The sequence below is a fragment of the Panthera onca genome, chromosome B4 (genome assembly GCF_046562875.1).
Source record: "Panthera onca isolate mPanOnc1 chromosome B4, mPanOnc1 haplotype 2, whole genome shotgun sequence".
Classification (NCBI taxonomy): Eukaryota; Metazoa; Chordata; class Mammalia; order Carnivora; family Felidae; genus Panthera; species Panthera onca.
This window is the reverse complement of record NC_138345.1, coordinates 30,480,409-30,507,410: the sequence shown is the minus strand read 5'-3', so window position 1 is coordinate 30,507,410 and position 27,002 is coordinate 30,480,409. Positions and strand designations below refer to the sequence as shown.

At 36.7% G+C, this 27,002-nt stretch overlaps 1 long non-coding RNA gene across 1 annotated transcript; it reads left to right on the top strand.

The window, feature by feature from the left end:
* Positions 1 to 382: 382 nt before the first annotated feature.
* Positions 383 to 25,684, top strand: LOC132660388 (uncharacterized). Its single transcript, XR_009601748.3, has 4 exons — positions 383 to 459; positions 2,352 to 2,459; positions 12,374 to 12,561; positions 24,246 to 25,684. It is a non-coding gene; the product is annotated as an uncharacterized LOC132660388 (long non-coding RNA).
* Positions 25,685 to 27,002: the final 1,318 nt, after the last annotated feature.

Sequence of the window (27,002 nt, the reverse complement as noted above, 5' to 3'; positions counted from 1 at the left end):
CCATTTGCCAGAGAGAAATGGCAAGGGAAAGAACTCGCAGCACTGAGAGAAATGTCAGGTAAGCCTTCCATTAGCCTTATTCTTCCATAAGAAAACTGAAATTAACTTCGCATATAACACCAAATTAAGTGATTTGACTTGGAAGCTAGTCATTAACATATTCTGGCTTTTCTCCCCTTCATACTTGTAGATATTTTTCTCTTTTCTTAAATAGGAAAAAATAGATTTCTAAGACAGGTGTTCTAGGTGTTACTTCATCATCCAAAGTTTCTTTGCCGATAATCCCTGGACCAGGTGATAAATAATTGGCTAATTAGAATGTGGAAATTGGAATAAAGCCTCTGAAGTGGATTCTATGGTAGGCAGCAACATGTACAACTAATAATAAGGTGACAGCCCCTGGTTATAAAATCCTGTGCCTCTGTTACTGTTTCTGATTTGCCCTTGAGCTGTCCTGTGGTATGTTACCAGTGATTGTTTTCTTTCATTGACATGTGCATGTGAGAATAGTCTAAAAATATGTGGTGTTCCATACAGTGAGACTCCTCTCAGCCATAAGAATGCTTTTCTGGAGTGTTAATTATATAATTCACTGATTCTTAACGTTAAGTACTGTCCATAAATGGCAGTGAGTCCAACTAAAGGTGAGGAAAGGTACCTATCTCCTATTTTGGTCCTGAATACTTTAAACTAAGAACCTAATCTATTTTTCATGTTATGAAATGTAAACAAAAAAAAAAAAAGAAAAGAAAAGAAAAGAAAAAGAGAAAAGAAAGCCACTAGGGGCACCTGGGTGGCTCAGTCGGTTAAGTGTTTGACTCTTGATTTCGGCTCAGGTCATGATCTCACTGATGTGGGATTGAGCCCTGCATCTGGTGGGGTGTGGAGACTGCTTGGGATTCCATCATCTCTTCCTCTCTCTCTGCCCCTTCCTTGCTTCCTTGCTTTCTCCCTCTCTCTCAAAAGAAAAAAAAGAAAAAGAACAAAAGAAAGAAAGAAAGAAAGACAAGGAAGCAACTAAAAATTCCCCCAAAGATCTACATGGACTCATATGCTAGCTTTGTTCCCTGTGATTTTACAATGGTACTTCTAAAGTAACTCAAGACTGTCAAGGTCCTCACCTAAGAAACCAGGGAACTATAAAGGAGATTGAATGAAGAATCCAGACAAGAAGGGTTTCACAATTAAGGTGGGGTGGTGAAGAAGTGATAGGAGAGCATGGTGGCTTCACCTGAGATGAGGAAGTTCTTTCCAAAGATTTCACATGATTGGATATCAGTAGATACATGTGTGTCCTTTTTGACCTTCATGTATCTCAGTGCCTAAACAACTGTATGTGTACTCAAGGTTTTGGTTACACCCTTCCTGGAGAAGCCTTCTTTAGTTGGAATCAGATCTTTGTCACTGAGCATAACCTATTTTTTTTATTGTTTATTTACTTATTTTGAGAGAGAGAGAGAGAAAGAGAGAGAGAGAGAAGGAGACAGAGTGTGCATGAGCAGGGGAGGGGCAGAGAGAGAGGGAAAGAGTGAGAGGGAGAGAGAGGATCTCAAGCGGGCTCCATGCTGTCAGTGCAAAGCCTGACCAGAGGCTGGATCTCATGAATTTTGAGATCACAACCTGAGCCAAAATCAAGAGTCAGATGCTCAGCTGACTGAGCCACCCAGGCACCCTGAGCATAACCTCTTGAAGTACATGTAGTAGACAGTGCCTCTTATCCTCCCCTCCAGGGCACACACTTTGTCCTCCCAAACGCAGTGGTACAGAGTTTCATTTAAAAAAAGTTATAAATGATGACAAATCCAGTGGGTTAGGTGTGGAAACTGAGAACATTGGTGAGCAGCCTTTTAAAAATCTGTCTCCCTCTGTCTTTCATGTTTTCCTGCTTTGGGTCTTTCTATTTTGCCAAGTATGGTGTTTCTGGTTTTTAGGCACTCGTATTGGGAGGAGAACTGCTTAGCCCTTGAAAGACACCCAGATACACAGGTGCTGAACCCATGCAATGGACATTTTATACCGTCTTACTCTGTTGCTGTCCCCAAGATCCTTTTATAACCCTCCGCTTCACCCCTGAATAGAGAAGCACCAAGCTGCTACTTCCCTGTCTTCACACCATTCCCATTTTTAAAAATATTTATTTATTTGAGAGAAGGAGGGGAGGGGCAGAGAGAGAGGGAGACACAGAATCTGAAACAGGCCGTAGGCTCTGAGCTGTCAGCATAGAGCCCAATGGGAGGCTTGAACTCACAAACCGTAAGATCATGACCTGAGTGGAAGTCGGACACTTAGCTGACTGAGCCACCTAGGCTCCCCAATCCCATTTTTGATAATGAATCTGATTCCTGTCCTAGGTAATGCACAATCGTTTGAGGAATGCCTCTTGTCTCACAGTGGTCAAACCACCCTCACCTGTGAACTGTCCTCATGAGAAGCTCACTCAGGCCAGGCCCTAGTCACAGGTAGGCCTAGATAGTCACGTCCCTGGTTGAGGCACATCTTTATTGTGAGATGTGTTCAGCATATTCCTTGAACATAACCTCTAACAAAATTAGACTTTTTCATCCACCTGTGGTTCTCATCTCTCCATTCTGAGAATCTCTATCCTACTCACCACCCTGAGTTCTCCGGCATGAGAACTTGACTTGCAATTCCTATGTGGCAAAAGCATGAATATCCTCAGGACCACCTTGGTTACTTAAAGAGAAGGTTTTGTTTTGTTTTGTTTTGTTAGTTATAGGACTAAATGCATTAAAATTAACAGAACCAGAAATATGTGCTTACAGGTCCTGAAATAACAATTTGGTACTTTAGAATATTTTCCAAACAATGAGTGGGCTCTCATTTTTTTTTTCCTTTAAGAACTTTGATTTTATTTAGGGATAAATCTTTTTTTTTTCTCATACACATATATTTAACCAAACAGTTTTACACAGAATGCTAAAGGCACATTTCTTCATATTTTACAGAAGGGCTTGAAATTTATGCCATTGCACAACCAAATCTAACTCCTGAATAAATGGATTACATTTTGTTTAGAGTTTAAAGCATTAATGGTGGGGCTCCTGGGTGGTTCAGTTGGTTAAGCTTCTGACTTCAGTTCAGGCCATGATCTTGCATTCAAGACCCGTTCCAGGCTCCGTGCTGACAGCTTGGAGCCTGGATCCTGCTTGGGATTCTGTGTCTCCCTTTCTTGCTGCCCCTCCCTTGCTTGCACTCTGACTCTCTCTCTCTCAAAAAATAAACATTAAAAAAATAAAGACTTAATGGCAATAATCATTATTATGATTAATAATAATTACTGACTGAAAAATAAATTCAAAACATAATTAATTAAAATTAAATTTAATATGGTCTCATATGCCCTGAAGGAGGTGGTACCTGATTTGAAGGAGTTTTTGCTATGTCCAAATAACATCCTCTTTGGAATTTCTGTGACCCTGGAGTCATGAATCATTAGTCTGCTCCCTTTCTGCCAGACATCATGCATGCTACTAATCTCCTTTAGTCGCTGGCCAGGTCTTTTAAGATCTATAAAAAAATTATAATATTGAAGTGTACACTTTTCTTTCTAGCTTCTGGATAGACTTCCATTAGTCAGATTTTCACTAAAAGCCCAGCTCTGCTATGTAAGTGACCTTAGACAAGCACTTAGCACCTCTGTACCTCACTTGCCCTGTCTGTGAAATGGGAATGATAGTCAATGGAACTTATCACATGGGGCTTGAAGAGTAAATGAGATGATTCACATGAGGTACATGCACAGTGCTCCATAAATACAACATGTTATGCTGTTACTGTTACTAAGTCAAGAAGAACAAAATACACAGCAGACTGTGCTGCTCCCTCAGCCTGTCATTGAAGAGAGGGATACCTACAGAAGGTATAAGAAAACCCCAAATTACTAATTTTAGTTAAATTGTTTTCATTTTTCCCCCAAGGTGTGAAATGTATGTCTCCTGAAAAGAAAGACCACCATTCTTGGGTTTCTCGTGCTCTGACACATCCTGCTGGACAGAAGACTCTAATGGCTCTTTAACTGGGCCAGTGCTCAGTGTTGCATGTGAGGCTGGCAACCTTAAGTCATAAGGTTACATCTTTCACCAGACAGTGAGCAGGCTGGTTGAGTTCTCCAAACTGTGTCCCTCAGCTGTGTTATAAAGTATCTTGCCGTGTGTACAGTATCCATCAGGGTCCATGAGACTTAGGGAGGCAAGGGAACCAATGAAAATACATGGTACTAATGCTACTTGCTGTGCTGTAATAAGGTCTAGTGTCTTTGACCCAGGAAAGTGCTTTCTGTGAACATCCATGACATAGTAATAAGCTGATTGGCTTGTGCATAAGGTAAAATCCCAGACCCCATGCCTCTCCTTTCCCAAGGTATTATATCGAGAATATGTCTGCACTCAGTACCAACCCATATGGTCTGATACTCATTCTTTTGAGTTTCCTTCCAGAAAGATTCCATTAAACAAGGATGTGCCAGCACAGTAGTGCCTGAGAGCTATACATCCAGGGGCTGTCATACCTAGTCTTGAGGACTGAAGCAAGAGCAGGCACTATGCGGCATTTAATGCTTAGGAAAAATGATGATGAATGTTGCCATGTCTGTTTCGGCAGATAATTCTTTATAGGTTCTTGTTGCCTGTAGAATAAACTACAAATTCTTTCCAAGAGATGTGTAGGTCCCTTTATGACTTTCTTATTATTAAAAAATCCTTATCCTTTAACATTCCCCTGCTCTTTGACTAAGTTACAGATATATGAAACAACTACATTATTCATCATACATTTATTTATTCAACCAGTGTCCACTGATGGCACAGGATATGGCAGGCTGTGTGTTAAAAGGGGGGCAAAGCAGGGGACAAACTGGTCACATTGTTCTGTTCTCTCTAGAACAGGCACACTACTTCTGATTGCTCTGTTATCTGCCCTCTCTTCTGTGATGAAGACTCACATATGTCCTACATGATTTCTCTTAAGATCCACCTGCTCCCAGAAGTCTTCCCTGACCCTGAGTCTTAGGTTTCCTTCCATTGCGCTACTCCACCATTGAAGGCATATGTCTGCCATAGCAATAGTCATCCTTATTTTAGCCAGTTATTTACTTACATGATCTTCTTTCTATACCCGTTAGTTCCATTCAACATTCAACTCATATTCAATGTCATTTGCAGTTTTAATGCTGGATCTATTTTTTATTCACATTTTTATCTGTAGGGCCTTGTTCAGCATCTGACATGTAGTAAACACTCAATAAATATGTTGTAGAATCAATGAATGATTAATTTAGTATGGCTTCACTCTGACATTACCCAATAGACAGAGTCATACATTTATGCAACTGTAGGGCTGAGAGAGTTTTGCAAGAATACTTCTAATTCCTCATGTCACTGATAAAGCATTTCCTAGTTGAATCACAGAAAGCAACACAAATACCAGATACCCCCTATTTGGGGCTGCCGAAAATCTGTGAACAGAAAAAAAAAATAACTAAAGTAAGAGGAGATCCTTCAGTGTAGCAGTTTGTCAAAGTGCTAGTTAGTAGAACAGGTAGGACCTTTGAGTAAAGATGATTGTGTTGAAGCCTGCTCAACTTTATTGAGCTCTAGCTTCAGAGTCAAGAGCTGCGAAACATTTACTCGACAGTGAGCTTGATGATGAATCAGGTATTACTCATCTTCTGTCTTACAAACCACATGTATGGAGATGTTCCATAAATGGCTACCAGGTGGGGTGAAGAATTTCTCAAGATCAGGGTAGAATGCTTGAGACATACCCAAAAGGGGAGCAAAGTGGTAAAGACTGTTTCTTTTTATTTATTTATTTATTTATTTATTTATTTATTTATTTATTTATTTTTTAGAGACAGAGCATGAGTTGGGGAGAGGGGCAGAATGAGAGAGAGTGAATCTCCAGCAGGTTCCCCACTCAGCATGGAGCCCAACATGGGGCTCCAACCCACAACTCTAGGATCATGACCTGAGCCGAAATCAAGAGTCTGATGCCAAACCAACTGAGCCACCCAGGCGTCCCAAGAATGGTTTTTATTAGGTGACTGGAAGGGGGACTTGAGTCTGTGGTCTGCAGGAGAGCTATCCTTGTCGGGGCTGGGAAGAGGGCAAGAAGGAAAGGACTTTGTTCCGACAGGAGATATGAACATTTTTTATCATCTGATGTATGCTCTCCTTTTATTTTGTCTTGCTTTTCCTTTTATTCTGTCCTTGTGTTTCTTCCATGGAAATTGCTGTTTGTCTTTGGCATCAGCATCCATTCTTCAAGATGCAGCCACCTGTGAGTGTTACAGAGCATATGCTTTTAATCTTCTCACAAGTTGCATTTAGAGTGAGTTAAGTTCTACCAGAGTGGAATCTGCCCAAGAAAATATCCAACAACTGTGGAATTTGATCAAACTATGATGAAGACAATTGTTGATCTGAGAAGTGACTTTTCTCCCTGACAATTCATGACCAGGCCAATTTGATGTTTGAAGTATGTCCTCAATCTGGTGATTTGCTTCTTTAACTGATGGCTACTCTCCTCAGGTCTTTTAGTCCATCAGCTTATAATTGTTAAAAGTGGCCAAAAAGGGAAAACAAAACACCATGTTTTTGGTCTAATTAAAAACAAAACAAAACAAAACAAAACAAAACAAAACAAAACACTCCCTTGATACATTAAGACATGGAAAGACAGGATCACTAAAAAAAATATTTTACAAGATATAAAGTGAAGTTTTAACAAAGTTTCTAATATTTATAAATGCAAAACAATAATTATAAGTTTAGATTTTATATCTTCAAATAAAATTAACAAAGAAGTACACTCTGTAGCCTAGATATTCTTCCCCTTGGCTACAAAACTTTGTATGGATGTTTGGGGGTGGCTACACCCATAATCTATTTTATCGCATACACTGTGTATACCCTAACTTCTTCCACAAACTTAAACATAATGCAAATGAAGGTCATTTTTGATAGATAGTTATAGTTCATTTCATAGAAAAATCAACAAAATATTTTTAAAATAGACTGGTATTATTCTGGTAAAATATTTTATTCCAGTAAACATACTCCTTTGTGCATGTACAATTTCATTTCACATTGTTTCCTTTCTCATTTTCTTGATTCTCCTTCTCTTATTGGTTAGGCCAACCTGTTTATTGATAAAATGTTGGCTAACCAGAGGGTCTGAGCTGTGCAACAGAAGAAGAATGACTTTCAGGTTTGTCTTTCCTTGTCAGGAAGCTATCATAATTTTTCCCTCAGAATTTGAAGCTAATGTGCCCAGCAAGGAAAATATCCTAACTCCTTCGTTTCTATATTTCCAACTTCTTTTTAGTGATCATTAGTTTTATCAGAAACTTCTAATTTCCTTTAAATATGCCATTTTAACAGGATTTGGTGCATTCTTAAGTACCTCTACTCTATCTTCTAGCAAGCATTTTTTTTTTCCTGAAGCTATGTTAAAATTTATAATGGATTTTGATGTAATTTTAAATATTTGATGGATTTTTAATTTTTAATTTTTCAATAGTTTATATATTACATAGTAAAATATTCAAAGCATATAAAGAATATATGGATACACATGTAAAGTAAAGCTTTCCCCATCCTTGTCCCTCCATTTCCCATTTCCACTTCTTTCCATGGACAACCATGATTACTCACTTCTTGTGTAAACTTTCAACAAACATACATGTATATATGCAGAGTATTTACACTCACTCCTCCTCCTTTATGCAAATAGTAGTGTATTACACACTGCTCTCTATTTGATTTTCTGCACATACCTATGTATCTCAGAAAATGTTCAAAATCAGTTTATATAGAGGTACTGTCTCATTTTTATAGCTGCACTTTATTGAATGGAAATGCCATAATTTATCCAGCCAATTTCCTGCTGATGAACATTTAGGCTGTTGCTAATATTTGGTATTGTCCTCCATTCTGCAATGACTATCTTTGTTCATACTTTGTGCACTCATGTGAAATTATCTCTAGACTAAAGTTTCATATTCAGATTGGTTGGTCAAAGGGAATATAAGCACACTTTAGTTTTCATAGGTGTTGCCAAATTGCCCTCCAAAGATGTTTCCCAATTTACACCCACAGTAACGTGATTTGAGAATGTGGATTTCTTTTTAAAATGTGCACCATCTAGAAAGGGAAGTAAACTGCTCAATATTTGCCACTATGTCTTGCAATCAGCAACTGAATGAATCTACCAGACACTAAATATAATTAAGAGCCCATTACAGTTACTACTGAAATTAGTCAGTGTAATGCTTCTTCTCACCTTCTCCAGCTGATTAAATGTATACTTAATATCCATGCCTCAACTTGCAATCTTGGAAGTGTTTAGTGGCTGCGTACAGAGCATTTGACAGCTACGCTCTTTGATGGGAGAGAGAGTGTTCTATGTGTTTTAGACAAATAAAGGTCAGTGTCTTAAGCCTGATGCTATTTTGTTAGACAAGTACTTAAACTGTGATCTTATATCTCAAAATTCAGTACAATATTAAACATGATGGTGAGTTCAGCAGGTGTTTGCTATTCCTGCCTAAAACTGTCTGCACTTATGATGTTGGCTCATAATCAGATCATTTAGACACAGCCTGAAACAATTCTGTCTGCTTTTAACATGTCAATAAAAAATAAAAATGGTTTCAACTTCTGATTTTAGAATTAGGAATGTTAGTTTTATTATTACTATTAGTGGAGTGAATATTTTGTAAGGAATTCTGTATAAATAATTATTTTTCACCTATTTGGAAATTCTCAGTTTATACCATAAGATTCCTTTTTCTCTCTTTGATGTGTTACAACCAAGCCCACCATTTTTCTGAGTGCTGAGATGAATTCTCATACCTTGCTTTGTCAGTCTGGCTCAATGCTTTCCCCTCTCCAGACATCAGTTTGCCATCCACATTTGAAGTCAGTGTTTTCTTGATAGAATTTGGCAGTTTATTACACAAAAACCTGAGGGTGAGAATCCAGATTTTTCAGTTATGTAAAAGTAACAACATGTAAGGAATTCATTATGAAATATCCTCATTAATATACATCTTTAACATTCTTCTAAAACCAGAAGTTGAAGACATTTTTATTTTTTACTGACATATTAGAAATAGTATTGTCAGTGAAACTTCTATGTTTCTTTTTTTTTCTTCCAAGATATTATTTAAATTCAAGTTAGTTAGCATATAATGTAGTATTGGGAAACTTCTACATTTCTAATTGTCAAGTTAGTGGCCCTTACAAATAAAAGTAGAAATGATCCATAAAGTCCCATAGAATGGCATGATAATTATTCTTTTCTTCTACTTCTATTTTTTATAATCTAGTTTCCTTTTCACTATTTCTTCTCTTAACTTTATATTTTAATAGGTTCCTCCTCATTTCATAAACACTCTTGCCAGCACAATAAAGGTGAACATTTTCCAAACTGAATTTATTTCACGCCAAAACAGCTCCCCCTCCAGAGTTCCCTGCATCAGTGAGTTAGTGGCACCACACATCCAGTGGCACCTGGTAACACTTTTTTCTCCCTCCTTTGCCATTCCTGCACAGACCATCCGTCACCGAATATTGTTGTTCTACATCCTAAATATCTCTCAAATCTATCCACTTCTCCCCATCATTACTGTACCATCCTAGTCTTACTGGACATATCTCCTAAATATTATCCTCCCAGTTACTCTTGTTCATTTCTAGTTACTTTTCTACATAAGAATATATAAAAGAAAAGTTCATGAGACATTGGACATCAGGCCATCAGGTAATAAAAGAGACAATTGAAACATAGGAAACAAATAAGATGAATCCCAAAATGACCTAGCTTATTGTGTGGAGAAAGTTTCCAGGCTATGATGCAAGGAAGAGAAGCCACACCTGAGCCTAGTAGACTCTCTGAGTTAAGTAAGGGGGGCCTAGAAGCATAGGAAGATTGAGGGGGTTGGATTTAATAGGACAGAGTGTCAGAGAAGAGAGTTGCAGAGAAAGAGCTCTGGAGAGCTGCTTCATGTTCTCCAAAAGTATCCAGTTGAATAGTGATCAGTGCATGTCCATGAAGAAACTACCCATGCTTGGTGAAGATCTAGTCAAAAGGATGTGAATGAAAAATGCACAGAGCTCAATTAGGGCCTACAATAATGCCCATTCCCAGCAGTCAGAGTGGAAAACCTCATAATTTATGGTTCATTGAGTAGAGTATTCAGAAGGGTATTGTCTAAGTAGTGAGGAAAATTCTCCCTGGACATAATGCTCCACTGGTTCTGCCTAACAATGCTTAAAAGCAATACCCAAGAGAACCAAACTATTTCCAATTTGACCACATCCCAGGGAAAAAAAAGACAATTTATAAGATTATAGAAAAGTTTTGCAGCCAATAAGGTAAGAATTACAATATCTGGTATCCAATCATAAATTACCAGGCATTAGGAAAAACAAAACAAAACAGTGTGGTACAAAATATAAAGAAGATAAAAATCAAAATGGACTCAGAATTAATAAAGATGATAGAATTAGTAGACAAGGATATTAAAATGGTTATCATAACTCTATTTAATGTGATCAAAAACTAGAGAATGAATGTATTAAGTAGAGGTATAGAAAATATTTTGAAAAATTTTTTAATGTTTATTATTTTGAAAGACAGAGAGACAGAGCATGAGCATGGGAGGGGCAGAGAGGGAAGGAGACACAGAATCTGAAGCAAGCTCCAGGCTCTGAGCTGTCAGCAAATAGCCTGATGTGGGGCTTGAACTCACAGACCTTGAGATCATGACCTGAACCGAAGTCGGATGCTTAACTGACTGAGCCACCCAGGTGCCCCAAAAATATTTTTAAAAACAACCAAATCAAACTTCTAGAGATGAAGCTTACATGTGTGAGATGAAAATACACAGGATATGGCAAGCAGCAGATTAGACATTGCATAATAAAAGATTAGTACGCATGGAAACAAAGCAGTAGAAACTATTTAAAATGAAACAAAGAGAAAACAGTGAAAGAAAAAAATGAGATCATTAATGAGCTCTGGGACAATTTTAGTAGGTCTAATATTGTGTAATTGGTGTAGCACAGAAATGTTGTTTGTAGAAATAATGGCCAAAATATTTCCAAACTTGATGAAAAACATAAGCAAATGGATCCAAGCAACTTTAAAAACAAGAAACACGGGGACACCTGGGTGGCTCAGTCAGTTAAGTATCTGACTCTTGATTTCAGCTCAGGTCATGATCTTGCAGTCGTGTGATTGAGCCCTGTGTCAGACTGAGTGCAGAGAGTGCAGCCTGCTTGGGATGCCCTCTCTCCCTCTCTCTTTACCCCTACCCCACTCATGCTCTCTCTCTCTAAAAAATAAATAAATAAACTTAAAAAAAACCAAGAAACATGAAGAAAACAACACCAAGTTCCATCATAATCAAATATTTTAAAACCAGTGATAAAAAGAATATACTAGGAGCACTAGGTGGATCAGTCAGTTAAGAGTCTGACTTCGGCTCAGGTCATGATCTCATGGTTCATGAGTTTGAGCTCATCGGGCTCTCTGCTGTCAGTACGTGTCCCCCCCCACCCCCACCCCTCTTCTGCTCGTGTGCATGCTGTCTCTCTCTCTCTCTCTCTCACTCTCAAAAGTAAAATAAAACATTAAAAAAGAGAATATATTAAAAAACAGTAAGAGCAGAAAGACACATTAAATGCAAAGAACAAAGAAAAGCAGTTTTCTCCCCAGAAACAAAGCAAATGAGAGGACAGTGGGGTAACATCTTTAAAATTCTCAAAGACCAGAACTCAACTTAGAGTCTTCACCAGTAAAAACAACATCTTTGCAAGATAAAGGCACATAAAAACTTATTCAGACAGTTAAAGGTAAAAACATTTATTAGCAACACACCTACACTACAAGAAATGATGAAGTTTGTTAAGCAGACGAAAGTGACTCCGAATGGAGATCTGTATCCACACAAAGAAATAAGGAGCCCAGGAAATGGCAACTTTTTGGATACTAAAGATTTTTCTTATAATTTATATCTTTTGAAAAGATAATCAATTGCTTAAAGCAATAACAGTGTATTGTGGGGTGTATGTCATATGTAGGAATGAAATGTATGATGGCAATAGCATGAAGGCTGGGAGGGAGAAATGGAAGTATACTGTTGTAAGGTTATACTACATGGGAAGGGTAGACTAAGATGTATGTGTGCTATACTATGAGCTCTAAAATAATTACAAAAATAATGCTGCAGAGAGTTATAACTAATAAGAAAACGGGGGGGGGGGGGTAAATAGAATCAATTAAAAAATACACAATTCAAAGACTTCTGGTCCAGGCAAAATGATATAGACTCTTTTGTCCCTCTTAGGTACAAATATAAACCCTGGAGACAATGTAAGAAGCAAACAAAGGAGAACTCTGAATGGCAGAAAAAGGAAGGCAACTGATTAGGGACCTCAGGGCTACAGGAAAAGTAGCATCGAGGTATCTTACAATCGTCCTGCCTAACAGAAGAAGTGGACTCAGGCTTGGCATTTTTCTGAACCACAACTTCAGGTAAGTAGCTATAGGAAGGCTCATTCATCTCCTAGACTTAGTGAGAATCCTGCCAGCAACAATAGGCAAGCTCAGAACACCAGCAAAGAAGATTAACTGAGAGCCCTACTAATGATGTGTTCAGGGGAAGTGCTCACCTTCCTCACTGGGGACCCAAGCCTCCATTCTCTAACCAAAGATGCTGGAAGGCATTAGCAAGGGAGATCCCACTGCAAAAAGTGGCTAGCCCAGGAGGCATTCTTATTCCTCTCTAAGCCAGAGACTCCCTCTCACCTTCCACCAAAGACACTGAGTGGCTGGGTGGCACTATGAAAGGGGACCCACCACAATAAGGACTTGGTTTAGGAAGTCTCCTTGTTCTCCTGGACAGGTAATCCCTTTCTCCCTTCCAGACACGCTAGATAAACTATAGTGGGTTTGGGTAAACTATACCCCATCATTCTAAGCAGTACCAGTAGAAAACAGCAGACAAAATAGAACCTTATGGCTCTGAAAATTAAGTTGTCTTTGGAACCATAGATTACACAATCAGGCCAGGGCCTGTGTGCTAAACCTAAATATGATGACTGCCTGCCATCATAAAAGATCTAAATAAGGCCCAGAGTCTGCTAACATAAAAGTCAAAATGTCCAAGATAAAAGAAAAAAATCACCTACATACAAAGCGTAAGGATTTTAAGATAGTCGTCATAAAAATGCTTCACCAAAGTATTATAAATTCTCTGGAAACAAATGAAAAAATAAAAAATCTCAGCAAAAAAAAAAAATTAAAGTGATTAAAAAAAAGAGCTAAATGAAAAATGTAGAGCTAAATAATGCAAAAAGAGAAACAAAAACTAGTTGGACAAGATCAATAGTAGAGTGGATATGACGGAGAAGAAAAAGCAAGTATGACCAAAAGAGTATGCCACGAAATAATGGCTAAAAGTTGTGGCAAAAGAAATAAACCTACAGATTCAAGTTGAGCAAACTGCAAACAAGATAAAGTAAAAAAAAAAATCCACATTAAGGGATATCATAATTAAATTTTGGAAAGCTAAAAACAAAGAAAAAAATCTTGAAAACAAGCAGAAAGAAACAAAACACTACCTACAAGGGAAATGGCAATTTGAATGACAGTTGATTTCTAATCTGAAAACATAGAGGCCAGAAAAAAGCAGTCCAACATTTTTCAAGTGTTGAAAGAAAAGAACTGTCAACCATGATTATTCTGTGGGTGAAACTATCCTTCAGGAATGAAGGGGCAATAAAGATATTCTCAGATGAAGAAAAACTAAAATAATTTGTCACTAGCAGGCCTACCCTTAAGGAATAACTAAAGGAAGTTCTGTAAACAAAAAGGAAATGATAAAAAAAATTTTGGAATCATCAGCAAGAACAATGGGAAGAACAGAAATAGATGGCCATACAATATACCATCCTTCTGTTCATGAATTTTAGAAATCAAATTTGGGGCGCCTGGGTGGCTCAGTCGGTTAAGCGGCCGACTTCGGCTCAGGTCATGATCTCGCGGTCTGTGAGCCCCGCGTCGGGCTCTGTGCTGACAGCTTGGAGCCTGGAGCCTGGAGCCTGTTTCAGATTCTGTATCACCCTCTCTCTGACCCTCCCCTGTTCATGCTCTGTCTCTCCCTGTCTCAAAAATAAATAAATGTTAAAAAAAATAAAAAAAAAGAAATCAAATATGATGACTTAAACAAAAACTGTAACGTCATCTGATACTTAAGATAATAATATTTAAAAGCAAGGAAGCTCAAGGGACCTAAATTTTCTAAACTTCACTGGAAGTAGATAAAAATGTTGGCATGAATAGATGAGCATAACGTAGATATGTCATATATACTCAGAGCAACTAACAAGAAAGCTACACAGAAAGCACTAAAAAACACTATGAACAAATTAACAAGGAATTCTAAAGTTATATTGGATAAGAATCCAAAAGACCTTCCATGATATAGCTACTGTATGAACACGTATGCCCAATTCAGACAATCAGAGAATTTTATGGCTGGAAGATCATTTAGTTCAGTGTTTCCTAATCATTAACATGTATTTTAATCGCTTGATGGTCTTGTTGCAATGCAAATTGTGATCAGTTAGGTCTTGGGTGGGACCTAATATTCTGCTTTCCAAAAAGCTCTGATCCAAGAACCATGCTTTGAGTAGCAAGAATTTCTTCAATCCCTCTTTCTAACAGATGGAGAATAGATGGCCCTTCTCCTGGCTTTTTAGAGCATTGCAATGACTCTACTGGGCCTAAAGCCATTGGACCTGAGTTTTATTAATAATAATGCCTCAAACTTTTATCACAGAGATCATTGGTCTGGCTTTGGTTGCTGCCTTTTCTGTGTCATAGTTTTTAATATTCCTTAGATTCTGAGACTGTATTGAAAAATCTCTTTCAATTAATACCCTTTTTTGCTGTAGCTATCCAGAGTCGGTTTCTGTTGCATGTGATCAAAAGAACCGTCACGAGCAGAGTCTGTGTGTTGGACTTGAGTGCAAAGAAACATACCGTATTTGCAGCAGAAGAACATGAATTTTACCCCCTGGAGTATCACAATTGAAACATTTTCTTAAAAGTTTGCACAAGCCCACTGGTGACTGAAAAATTCGTCTCTAGCATGATCTTCCACCTCATCTTCCAGGCTCCTATCCAACTTCCTACTTGATCTCTCCATTTGAATATCTAATAAACATCTCAAACTTACTATGTCCAGAACAAAACCTAATCGTCTGCAGTAAACGGCACCAGCTTTCATGTAGTTGTTAAGATAAAACCCTAGAAATCATCCCTGGTTTCTCTTTTTCCTTTCCCCAATCCAATTGCTCAGGAAGTTCTGTCAGTTTTACCTTAAAAATATAGGCAGAATCCAACCACTCACCATCTGAACAACTTTATCCTCCTCGAAGCCATCCTTCTCTCTCTTGGAAAACTGCAATAGCCTCCTAATTATACTTCCTGCTTCTACTCTAGCTTTGCCAAATGGCAGCCAGAGTGATTATTTTAAAATGTAAACAGGATCATGTTACTTTCATGCTCAAAACCTGTCAGTAGCTTGTCATCACAACGAAAATAAAATCCAAATACCCTATCATGATATAAGGCCCTATGTGATCTGACCCTTGATTGAAACTCTCTCTTCAGTTTTGTCCACTCTCTCCTTGCACATCTTGTCCAGCCATGCTGGTCACCTTGTTATCTCTCCAGCTGAAGAAGAGGTCTCAGAGGGCAGGGATTTCTTCTCTTTTACTCACTGTTGTATTTCCAGAGCCTAGAGTAATGCTGACACAGAGTAGATTTCAATTAATAGTTCTTAAATAAATGAGTAGATTTTTGAAATACTGAATCAAAAAGGAAACAAAGAAAAAGGGACAAAGGAGGAAGAAGTAGATGAGACAAATAAAAATAAATAATGAGATGGTAGACATAATTTAACAATATCTGTAATTACATTAAAACACAATGGCCTAACACTCCAATTAAAAGGCAGAAATTGTTGGATGGAGAAACAAAACAAAACACAACAACAAAAAAAAACCCACAAAAATACAAACAAAAAATAAGAATCACTACATACTGCATGAAAGAAATACAGTTTAACTATAAAGACACAATTATGTTAAAAGTAATAGTATGGAAAAAGATATATCACACTAACACTAATCATAAGAAAGTTTCAATGGCTATATTAATATCATCCAAAGCATTTTTAAAGTAAAGGATATTAGTAGTGATATAGAAGGTCATTTCATAATGATAACAGGGTCAATTCATTATAGAATACACCCATTGTAAGTATTAATCCATTTAATAACAGAATTTCAAATTATAGGGAAAAAAACATGATAGAACTGCAAAGATAAATAGACAAATCTTGTGAATGGATAAAGAAGATGTGGCATACACACACACACACACACACACACACACACACACACACACAGTGGAATATTACTCGGCAATCAAAAAGAATGAAATCTTGCCATTTGCAATGACATGGATGGAACTAGAGTGTATTATGCCAAGTGAAATGAGTCAGTCAGAGAAAGACAAATATCATATGAATTCACTCATATGTGGAATTTAAGATACAAAATAGATGAACATAAGGGAAGGGAAGCAAAAATAATATAAAGCAGGGAGAGGGACAAAGTATAAGAGACTCTTAAATATAGAGAACAAACTGAGGGTTGCTGGAGGGGTTGTGGGTGGGGGGGATGGGCTAAATGGGCATGGGGCATAAAGGAGAACATTTATTGATATGAGCACTGGGTGTTATATGTAAGGGATGACTCACTGGATTCTACTTCTAAAATCATTATTGCACTATATGATAACAAGTTGGGATATAAATTTTAAAAAATATCAAAAAATAGACAAATCTTGAGGAGTGTACATAAACAGAACCGGACATATATGGTCAATGAAGTTTTGACAAGATTGCAAAGGCAATTCAGTGAAAACAAGGATAGTCTTTCAAACTAATTTTACTGGAGCAATTGGACAACCATATGTGCAAAGATGAACAAGTTCACATCTTGCATCATTTACAAAAATCAACACTAAATGGATCATATAACCTAAATATAAAACATAAAAACATGGAACTTCTATAAGAAAACTATTATATTCATAGAAGAAAATCTTTGTGATATTTGGTCAGGCAAAAATTTCTTACATATGATATCAAAAATGTAATCCATACAAGAAAGTAGTTTGAAAAATTAGATTTCATAAACTTAAGAACTCTGCTTTTTAATGTTTATTTATTTTTGAGAAAGAGAGAGAGAGAGAGAGAGAGAGAGCAGACAGGGGAAGGGAAGAGACAGAAGGAGACACAGAGTCTGAAGTAGGCTCCAGGCTCCAAGCTGTCTTCACAGAGTCTGATGTGGGGCTCGAACTCACAAACTATGAGATTATGACCTGAGCCAAAGTTGGATGCTTAACCAACTGAGCCACTCAGGCACCCCATTAGAGCTCTGCTCTTTAAAAGAGCTGCAAAGAGAATGCAAAGACAGCCATCGATAGGAAAAATATTTGTAAATCACAAATCAGCTAAGGAACTTATATTTGGAATATAAGAAGCTTCAAGACTCAATGATAAGAGGATAAAATGCCAAAAACAAAATGAAGAAAAATTATGAATAGACATTTCACCAAAGGAGATATATGGGTGGTAGGTAAGCTCATGGAAATATGCTGAACATAAGGAATGAAAATTAAAACCACAATGACATTTCACAACACACTGATTAGCATGTCCAAAAGTAAAGAGACTGATGATACCAATGTTGACAAAGACGTGGAGCAATTGGAGCTCTCAATTCTGCTGGTGGGAATGTAGGTGCATACAACACTTTTGGAAAAAATCTGTCAGTTTCCTAAGAAGTTAAAGATACACTTACTCTAGATGATTCAGCCACTCCTAGAAATGAAAATATATGTCAGACAAAGATTTATACACAAATGTTCCTAGAGCTTTATTTGTAATAATCTCAAACTAGAAACAACTGCAATGTTCAACAGGTTAATGAATAAATAAACTCTAGAATCTCCATGAAATCAAATACTGCTCAGCAATAAAAAAAAAAAAAAAACAGATGATCAATATTTGTAAGAACATGGATAAAACTCAATATAATTATGCCGAAATACTTATGTTGGACAAAATAGACTTTAAAGCAAAGATTTTTAACGGAGACAAGGAAGGAGACTATATAATAACAGAGGGTACAATCCAACAAGAAGATATAACAATTGTAAATATTTATGCACCCAATATGAAAGCACTCAAATGCATAAAACAGTTAATAACAAGCATAAAGGAACCAATCTATAATAATTCAATAATAAAAGGGGATTTAACACCCCATTTATACCCATGGACAGATCATCCAAACAAAATCAAGAAGGAAACAGTGGCTTTGAATGACACACTGGACCAGATGGATTTAACATATATTCAGAACATTCCACCCCAAAGAACATTCTCCAAAATAGATTAGATATTGGTCTCAATAAATTCAAAAAATTGAAGTCATAACATGCATCTTTTCTGATGGCAAGGCTATGAAACTAGAAATCAACTACAAATAAAAATCAAGAAAAGGCACAAATTCCTGGAGGTTAAATATGCTACTAAACAATGAATGGGTCAGCCAAGAAGTCAAAGAAGAAAAAAAAAATTACATGTAAACAAATGGAAATGAAAACACAGTGATCCAAAATCTTTGGGATGCAGCACAAGCTGTTCTTATTTTTTTTAACGTTTATTTATTTTTGAGAGAGAGAGGGGGTAGGGGGAGAAGCAGAGAGAGAGACACACAGAATCCGAAGCAGGCTCCAGGCTCTGAGCTGTCAGCACAGAGCCCAACAGAGGGCTCGAACTCATGAACTGTGAGATCATGACCTGGGCCAAAGTTGGACCCTTAACCAACTGACCCACCCAGGCGCCCCAGCATAAGCTGTTCTAAGAGGGAAGTTTATGCCAATACAGGTCTACCTCAGGAAGCATGAAAAGTCACAAATAAACAACCTAATTTTATATCTAAAGGAAAGAAAAAGAACAAATGAAATCCCAAACCAGCAGAAGGAATAAAATAAAGATTAGAGCAGAAATAAATGATATAGAAACTGAAATAAAACAAACAAAAAGAAAACAAAACAAAAAAAAATAAAATAAAAAACCCAAAAAACCCAAAGAAACAAAAAACAACAATGGCAACAATAACAAAAAAACAAAACAAAACAAAAAAACAACCCAAAACACAATGGAACAGATCAATGAAACCAGGAGCTGGTTATTTGAAAAGATCAATAAAATTGATAAATCTCTAGCCAGGCTCATAAAAAAAAGAAAGAAAAAGAAAAAGTAAAAGAGGACTAAAAGTCACAAATGAGAGGAGAAAGAACAACCAACACCACAGAAATACAAACAATTGTAAGAGAATATTATAAAAAATTATAAGCCAATGATTTGGACAACTTAGAAGAAATGGGTAAATTCCTAGAAACAAAAAAACCAACCAAAACTGAAGGAGGGAGAAATAGAAGCTTTGAACAGACTGATTACTAGTGATGAAACTGAATAAGTACCAAAAACTCCCAACAAACAAAAGTCCAGGACTAGACAGCTTCAAAGGTAAATTCCACCAAACATTTAAAGAAGAGTTAATAGCTAGTCTCAAACTACTCCAAAAAAATAGAAGGGGAAGAAAAACTTCCAAATTTATTCTATGAGGACAGAATTACATTGACACCAAAACCAAATAAAGACACCACAAAAAAAGAACTACAGGTCAATATCTCTGATGAACATATATGCAAAAATCCTCAACAAAATACTAGCAAACTGAGTCCAACAGTACATTAAGTAAACTCATTCACCATGATCAAGTGGGATTTATTCCTGAGCTGTAAGGATGATTCAATATTTGCAAATCAATCAAGGTGATACATGACATCATTATGAGAAAGGGTAAAAGCCATATGATCATTTCCAAAGATCAGATAAAAAGCATCCGACAGAGTACATCATCCATTCATGATTCCCAACAAAGTAGGTTTATAGGGAATATACCTCAACATAATAAAGACCTTATATGAAAACCCACAGCAAACATCATACTAAGAAACAAGACAAGGATGTAAATTCCCAACAATTTTATTCAATATAATACTGGAAATCCTGACCACAGCAATCAAACAACAAAAAGAAACAAAAGGCATCCAAATTAGTAAAGAAGTAAAACTTTCACTATATGCAGACTCCACCAAAACCTACCAGGGACTGATATAAAACCCTAAAGACTCTGCCAAAAAACTACTAGAACTGATAAATGAATTTGGTACAGTCATAGGATACAAAATCAGTGTACAGAAATCTGTTGCAGTTTTATACTCTAATAATGAAGCAGGAGAAAGAGAAATTAAGAAGACAATCCCATTTACAACTGCACCAAAAAGTAATATGTAGGAATAAACTTAGTCCAAGAGGTGAAAGACCTGTACTCTGAAAACTATAGAACATTGATGAAAGAAATTGAAGATGACACACAGAAATGGGAAGACATTCCATACTAATAGGTTGGAAAAACAAATATTATTAAAATTTCAATACTATCCAAAGCACTCTGCAGATTTAATGCAATCCCTACCAAAATACTAACATCATTTTCACAAAACTGTAACAAACAATCCTGAAATTTGTATGGAACCACAAAAGACCCCAAATAGCCAAAGCAACTTTGACAAAGAAAAACAAAGCTGGAGGCATCACAATTCCAGACTTCAAGTTATATTATAAAGCTATAGTAATCAAAACGGTATATTCCTGGCACAAAAAAAGACACATAAGTCAATAGAACAGAATAGAAAACTCAGAAATAAACCCACAATTGATCTTCGACAAAGCAGGAAAGAATATCCAATGAGGAAAAGATAGTCTCTTCGACAAATGGTGCTAGGAAAACTGTACAGCTACATGCAAAAAAAAAAAAAAAAAAAAAAAAAAAAAGAAACTGGACCACTTTCTTACATCATACACAGAAATAAATTCAAAATGGATTGAAGACATAAATGTGAAACCTAGAAATCATAAGAATCATAAAAAATAAGCAGTAACTTCTTTGACATCAACAGTAGCAACATTTTCCTAGATATGTCTCCTGAGGCAAGAGAAATTAAAAATAAACTATTTGTACTACATCAAAATAAAAGCCTTCACAGCAAAGAAAACAATCAAAACTGAATGGGAGAAGATATTTACAAATGACATATCCATTAAAGGGTTATATCCAAAATATACAAAGAACTGACACAACTCAACACCCAAAGAAACAAATAATCCAATTGAAAATGGGCAGAAGACATGAACAAATATTTCTCCAAAGACATCCAGATGGCCAATGGACACAAGAAAAGATGCTCAACATCACTCATCATCAAAGAAATTCAAATCAACACCATAATGAGATATCACTCACACCTGTCAGAATGAGTAAAGTCAAAAAACACAAGAAATAACAAGTGTTGGTGAGAATATAGAGAAAAAAGAACACTCATGCACTATTGGTGAGAATGCAAACTGGTGCAGCCACTGTGGAAAACAGTAGGGAGATTCCCAAAAAGTTAAAAATAGAACTTCCCTATGATTTAGTAATCACACTACTGGGTATTTACCCAAAACATACAAAAACACTGGCACATCTGGGTGGCTCAGTTGGTTAAGTGTCCCACTTCGGCTCAGGTCATGATCTCATGGTTCATGAGTTTGAGCCTGCACTGGACTCCATGCTGTCAGCACAGAGCCTACTTTGGATCCTTGGTCTCTCCCTCTCTCTGTCCCTCCTCTCTCTCTCTCAAAAATAAACAAACATTAAAAAAAATACAAAACACTAATTCAAAAGGACACATGCACCCCAATGTTTATTACAGCATTATTTACAATAGCCAAATTATGGAAAGCCCAAGTATCCATTGATAGATGAATGGATAAAGAAGAAGTGATATATATATATATATATATATATATATATATATGAATATATATGAATAAGTGGAATATTACATATATATGAAGACGTGGAATATATATATATATGGAATATTATATATATAATGGAATATTATTCAGCCACAAAAAAGAATGAAATTTTGCCATTTGCAACCATGTGGATGGAGCTAGAGAGAATTATGCTACGTGAAAAGATAAACACTATATGATTTCACTCATATGTGGAATTTAAGAAACAAAACAAATGTGCAAAGGAAAAAAAAAGAGAAAGAAAGAGAGAGACAAACCAAGAAACAGACTCTCAATTATAAAGAACAAACTGATGATTACCAGAGGGAGGTGGGTAGGGGATGGTGAAACAGGTGAAGAAAATTAAGGGTACACTTAGCATTATGAGCACTGAGTAATGTATGGAATCGTTGAATCACTATATACACCTGAAACAAATATCACACTGTATGTTAACTACACTGGAATTAAAGATTTTTATTTATTTATTTATTTATTTATTTTTTTAACGTTTATTTATTTTTGAGACAGAGAGAGACAGAGCATGAACGGGGGAGGGGCAGAGAGAGAGGGAGACACAGAATCAGAAGCAGGCTCCAGGCTCTGAGCCATCAGCCCAGAGCCGATAGGGGCTCGAACTCACAGACCGCGAGATCATGACCTGAGCTGAAGTCAGACGCTTAACAGACTGAGCCACCCAGGCACCCCAAGATTTTTAAAATCTTAATTAAAAAAACAGTGACTATTGCTTGTTAAGTAAAACAAATACTAAGGCATTAGAGACAGAAGAAATCTAAGAGTCCTTACCTTCTAGTAGTTGAGGTCTTCTCACTTGATTTCATAATATGGTTCTTATTTATTTATTTATTTATTTAGAGTGTGTGTGAGCAGGGCAGGGGCAGAGAGAGAGGGAGAGAGGGAAAGTATCCTAAGCAGGCGCCACCCTCCGTGTGAAGCTCAACATGGGGCTCAATCTCACCACCTTGAGATCATGACCTGAGGCCGAAATTGAGTTGGAGGCTCAACCAACTGAGTCACCCAGGTGGTCCCATAATATTGTTCTTTATTAAAATTCAGACAATTCTGATACTGTGTTTCTGAAAATCAACAGAAAATACATTGTTAATAATCAATGAGGGTATATTTCAGATGTCTTAAGACACATGGTGGTCTTCATGGATTCAAATCCAACATTTCTAGTAATGAGTTTCTCATGGAAATAGAAAAAACAATTATTCTGAGTGAAAAAAGCTCGATGAAAAAAAGAGTTCATATTATGTAATTGTATTTATATAAAATTCTAGAAAATATGGGCAATTCTATAGTGAAATAAAGCAGATCAGTGTTTGCCTGGGAATTGGTATGGGGATGGAGGAGGGGTAGGACAGGAAGAAGGGATGACAAAGGAACATGAGGAATTTATCTGGGTCATGGATACGTTCATTACCTTGATTGTGGTGATGATGGGTATTACATAAATCAAAACTTATCAAATTGTGCACTTTAATTATGTGCAGTTTATTATATGTCAGTTATACCTCAATATATATCCCCCCCCAAAAAAATGGTGTTTGACTGATTTGAGTGTTTCATATGCTACCATTTGTCCTATAAAATACAAGTCTTTTTATTTTTTTTAAGGCTGTGTGTCTTTAACTACAATGCAATTATATATTCGAGATCTTAGGAATTCTGTAAGAATTTTTTTTTAGGTGAAGAAACTAGGCTGGATGGGTAAGGATGTGCCCCAAATTACATAAGAATGCAGGGTGTCTAAACTAGACCACAAAATGAAAGTTTGGGTTTTGTGCCACCCATAAGGCTAAGTCACAGTGACATTTTAATAAATGGTCAAAATACTGCATTCATGTGGTCTGAAACTTGACTGGCTAATAGTAAATCTGCTGGTTGAAAAATTTAAACAATTTCAAATCATTGTTGAGTATAGCACAAAAATAACTAATAGTTTCATCTGATCATAAATCTCAGTCAAAATATTGTGGTATGCACTGTAGCCCATATTGATGGCTTTAAATGGAATGCGTTTAATATAGTTAGTATTTGCTTCTGTGTAAATTAGAAAAAGGTATACTTTCCTCAGGATTTTTTACCTTCCACTCACAGAAAATTGTCATAATATGCTGTTTTTGGTTTGTTTCAGATCAAAATTCTTTAATTCCATCTGCTGGAGAATGGTCGTAATAAATACCACGACTTTTCCAATGTGAATGGCACCCTACAGAGTTTTGCAACGATTAAGGCCCAGATGTACATTTATCAGAAAAGAGAATTTACCACTAAGTTATTAGAAGTATCATTGTTCTAATTTCAAACAAGATGCTTAAGTATTATTAACTTTGAACTTTTAATCTTGCTCGACTGGTAAACAGAAATGTATTCTCCCGCAGAGGTGTCTAAGTAACTTTTAAACTCATTTTATTGACTTGACATCTTTTGGACATTTGGGAGTCAGGGGCAAGACTTATCTTCATCTTTAGGAAAAAGTGCTGTGTCTTTTATAAGTTGCGTATGTAAATAAGCAGGCTCAGTTATATTTTAGAAGAAATTTTTTTGCAGTAACACTCTTTCTAGTTTAAGATGACTAAGGATGAGGTAATCATGGCTCAGCAACATGTTTCAGTTAAGACAGCACTCAAGAGAATTTCATTTGCTTCCAGCCCCACAGTTGGGCCAAGAAAAGTAATTACAGTGATTAATAATAATATTTGATTTTCAAGTCCCCAAGCCCACTCCTCAGAGCTGGTATTATCTGGGGGCAGAGAAACAAATTGCAGGAAGGAAATGAGAAGTATGTCCTACCATTTGAATTCTTGAGCATTATGCAGTCCCAATGCTGCCATTGCACACCCGGCTTGTGTCACCCCATGAATTTTTATACAGGATTTTCAGCATCTTGTTTTCCTGGTCACCCTAGAACTGAGGGCAGAGCAGAGGTGATGTTTTCACTCTTTAGGGATGCATTTTAATTAATGCCTCTTTGAGGAGCCTCTCCTCCTGTTTGGAAGTGCTGTTAGGAAATTTGCAAGTGGTGATGGAGAGCAGATTTAAAAGAATCAGGGCCTCTGCTTTGAAAACCAAAAAATGAAACACAACAAAAATAACATATCTTTTGTCCTTAAAAGGCCTTATGTTCTCATCTCTGACAGGATTCTGATGGCCAACACAAGGACAGTTCTAAGATATCCAAGGTTTAATATAAACAAATAAATGAAAAGAGAAAGAGAGAGAGAGAGAGAAAAGAAAAAAAAAAAAAAAAGAAAGAAAAACAAAAAAACGTGCCCAGGGCAGGGTTGGGTTTCAAGACTCCAGTAGCCTTCAGCTCAGCCACTACCAGGAGGAGTTGCTATGGGAACCATTGCAAAAGATTAAATATATCAAGAGTACATGATTGTGAGAAATGGGTGGGAAAGAGAATTATATTAATGTTGAAATGATGGTTCTTCTATTTGTGGGGTTTTCACATTTTTTTTTTCTAAATTGCATACAAAATCTCCTTCACAAACAGAACTCATTAACAAATAAGTCTTTGCTGTATGCTAAACAGAGAGACAATGGAATGTTCATATTTCATCATGAAAATTAAAGGGCTGTGATTTTTTGCAGTGCTTGTTTGTTTTGTAAGCCTAGAATCGCTTTTGGAGTAAACTCTGCCTTTTTGCCTTGCCTGCTACAGTAATCTTATAGGGGTGCATTTGCAGAGGGGTCTGGAGCAGGGCAATGTGGGGTTCCTCGCTCTTTTCCTCCCATCCTGTTGTACATCACATATACCATATTTATTTTGTCCCTAGGATCTGGAAAAAAAAAAATAACCTTCTTGCTTATTGCAATTCTCCTTAGAAAAAAATTGCCAGAAGGGTCGAGGCTGGAAAGGTAAATCCCTTAAGAAGATTCTTTAAAAAGGTGTAAATGCTGTGACTTGAATTCAATATTCACAACATTCAGAATCTCTCAAGAGAAGCTTTTTTCTCCTTATTATTATTGTGAAATTTTCTCAGTCTGTGAGAAGTCAGTTGTTGAATCTCACCTGGTAAGTGGGGATAGCTGGATCAGAAAGTTTCAGGAAGTGACTCCTGATCAAGCATAACAGAACTGAAACTCTGAGGGCACCTGGGTTGTTCAGTCTGTTAAGCATCTGACTTCAGCTCAGGTCATGGTTTCATGGTTCGTGGGTTCAAGTCCCACGTCAGGCTCTGTGCTGACAGCTCAGACCCTGGAGCCTGCTTCGGATTCTGTGTCTCCCTCTTTCCCTGCCTTTCCCCTGCTTGCTCTCTTTGTCTCTCTCAAAAATAAATAAACATAAAAAAAGAACTGAAATTCTGCATGGTCCATTCGTTGTTTTACCCTTCACCACACTGCCACATGCCCTGTTGGAAGAACTTATTTATTTTAAGAAGTAGGATTCGAATTAGAAAAATCTATTGTTTCTTAATTTTAAATCAACCATTCAGATGAGGTAGGTTTCTAAAGAATTATGGGAAAGTATTTCTCTCTTTTGCAATTATGTAAGGTCATGTTTCAAAGCAAATCTCTGCCAGGAACATATTGCACTTTTTGGTTTACTTTGCCTTTCCCACAGCACAGAACTGCACCCTTTATTATTATTGTCACAGTTGACTGAGGAAGAGCTGTATGTCCAATAAGATGATGCTCTCCAAATATTTATTCTATACAGAAATATTGTTTTTTAGAGAAATAGTCTAACCACAAGAAATTTATTTTTATTTTTTAAAATTATTTTTAAAAACTGTAATATCTATCACATATAGATGTATCTAACTTGATATTTTTAAAATTAAGAAGTAGGCTATGTGTTCATGCTTTTTAAAATGTGGCCTCACTTTATTTCAAGTCTGTAAATTTCTTACTTTAGAAATAATTAACAACTGGGGCACCTGGG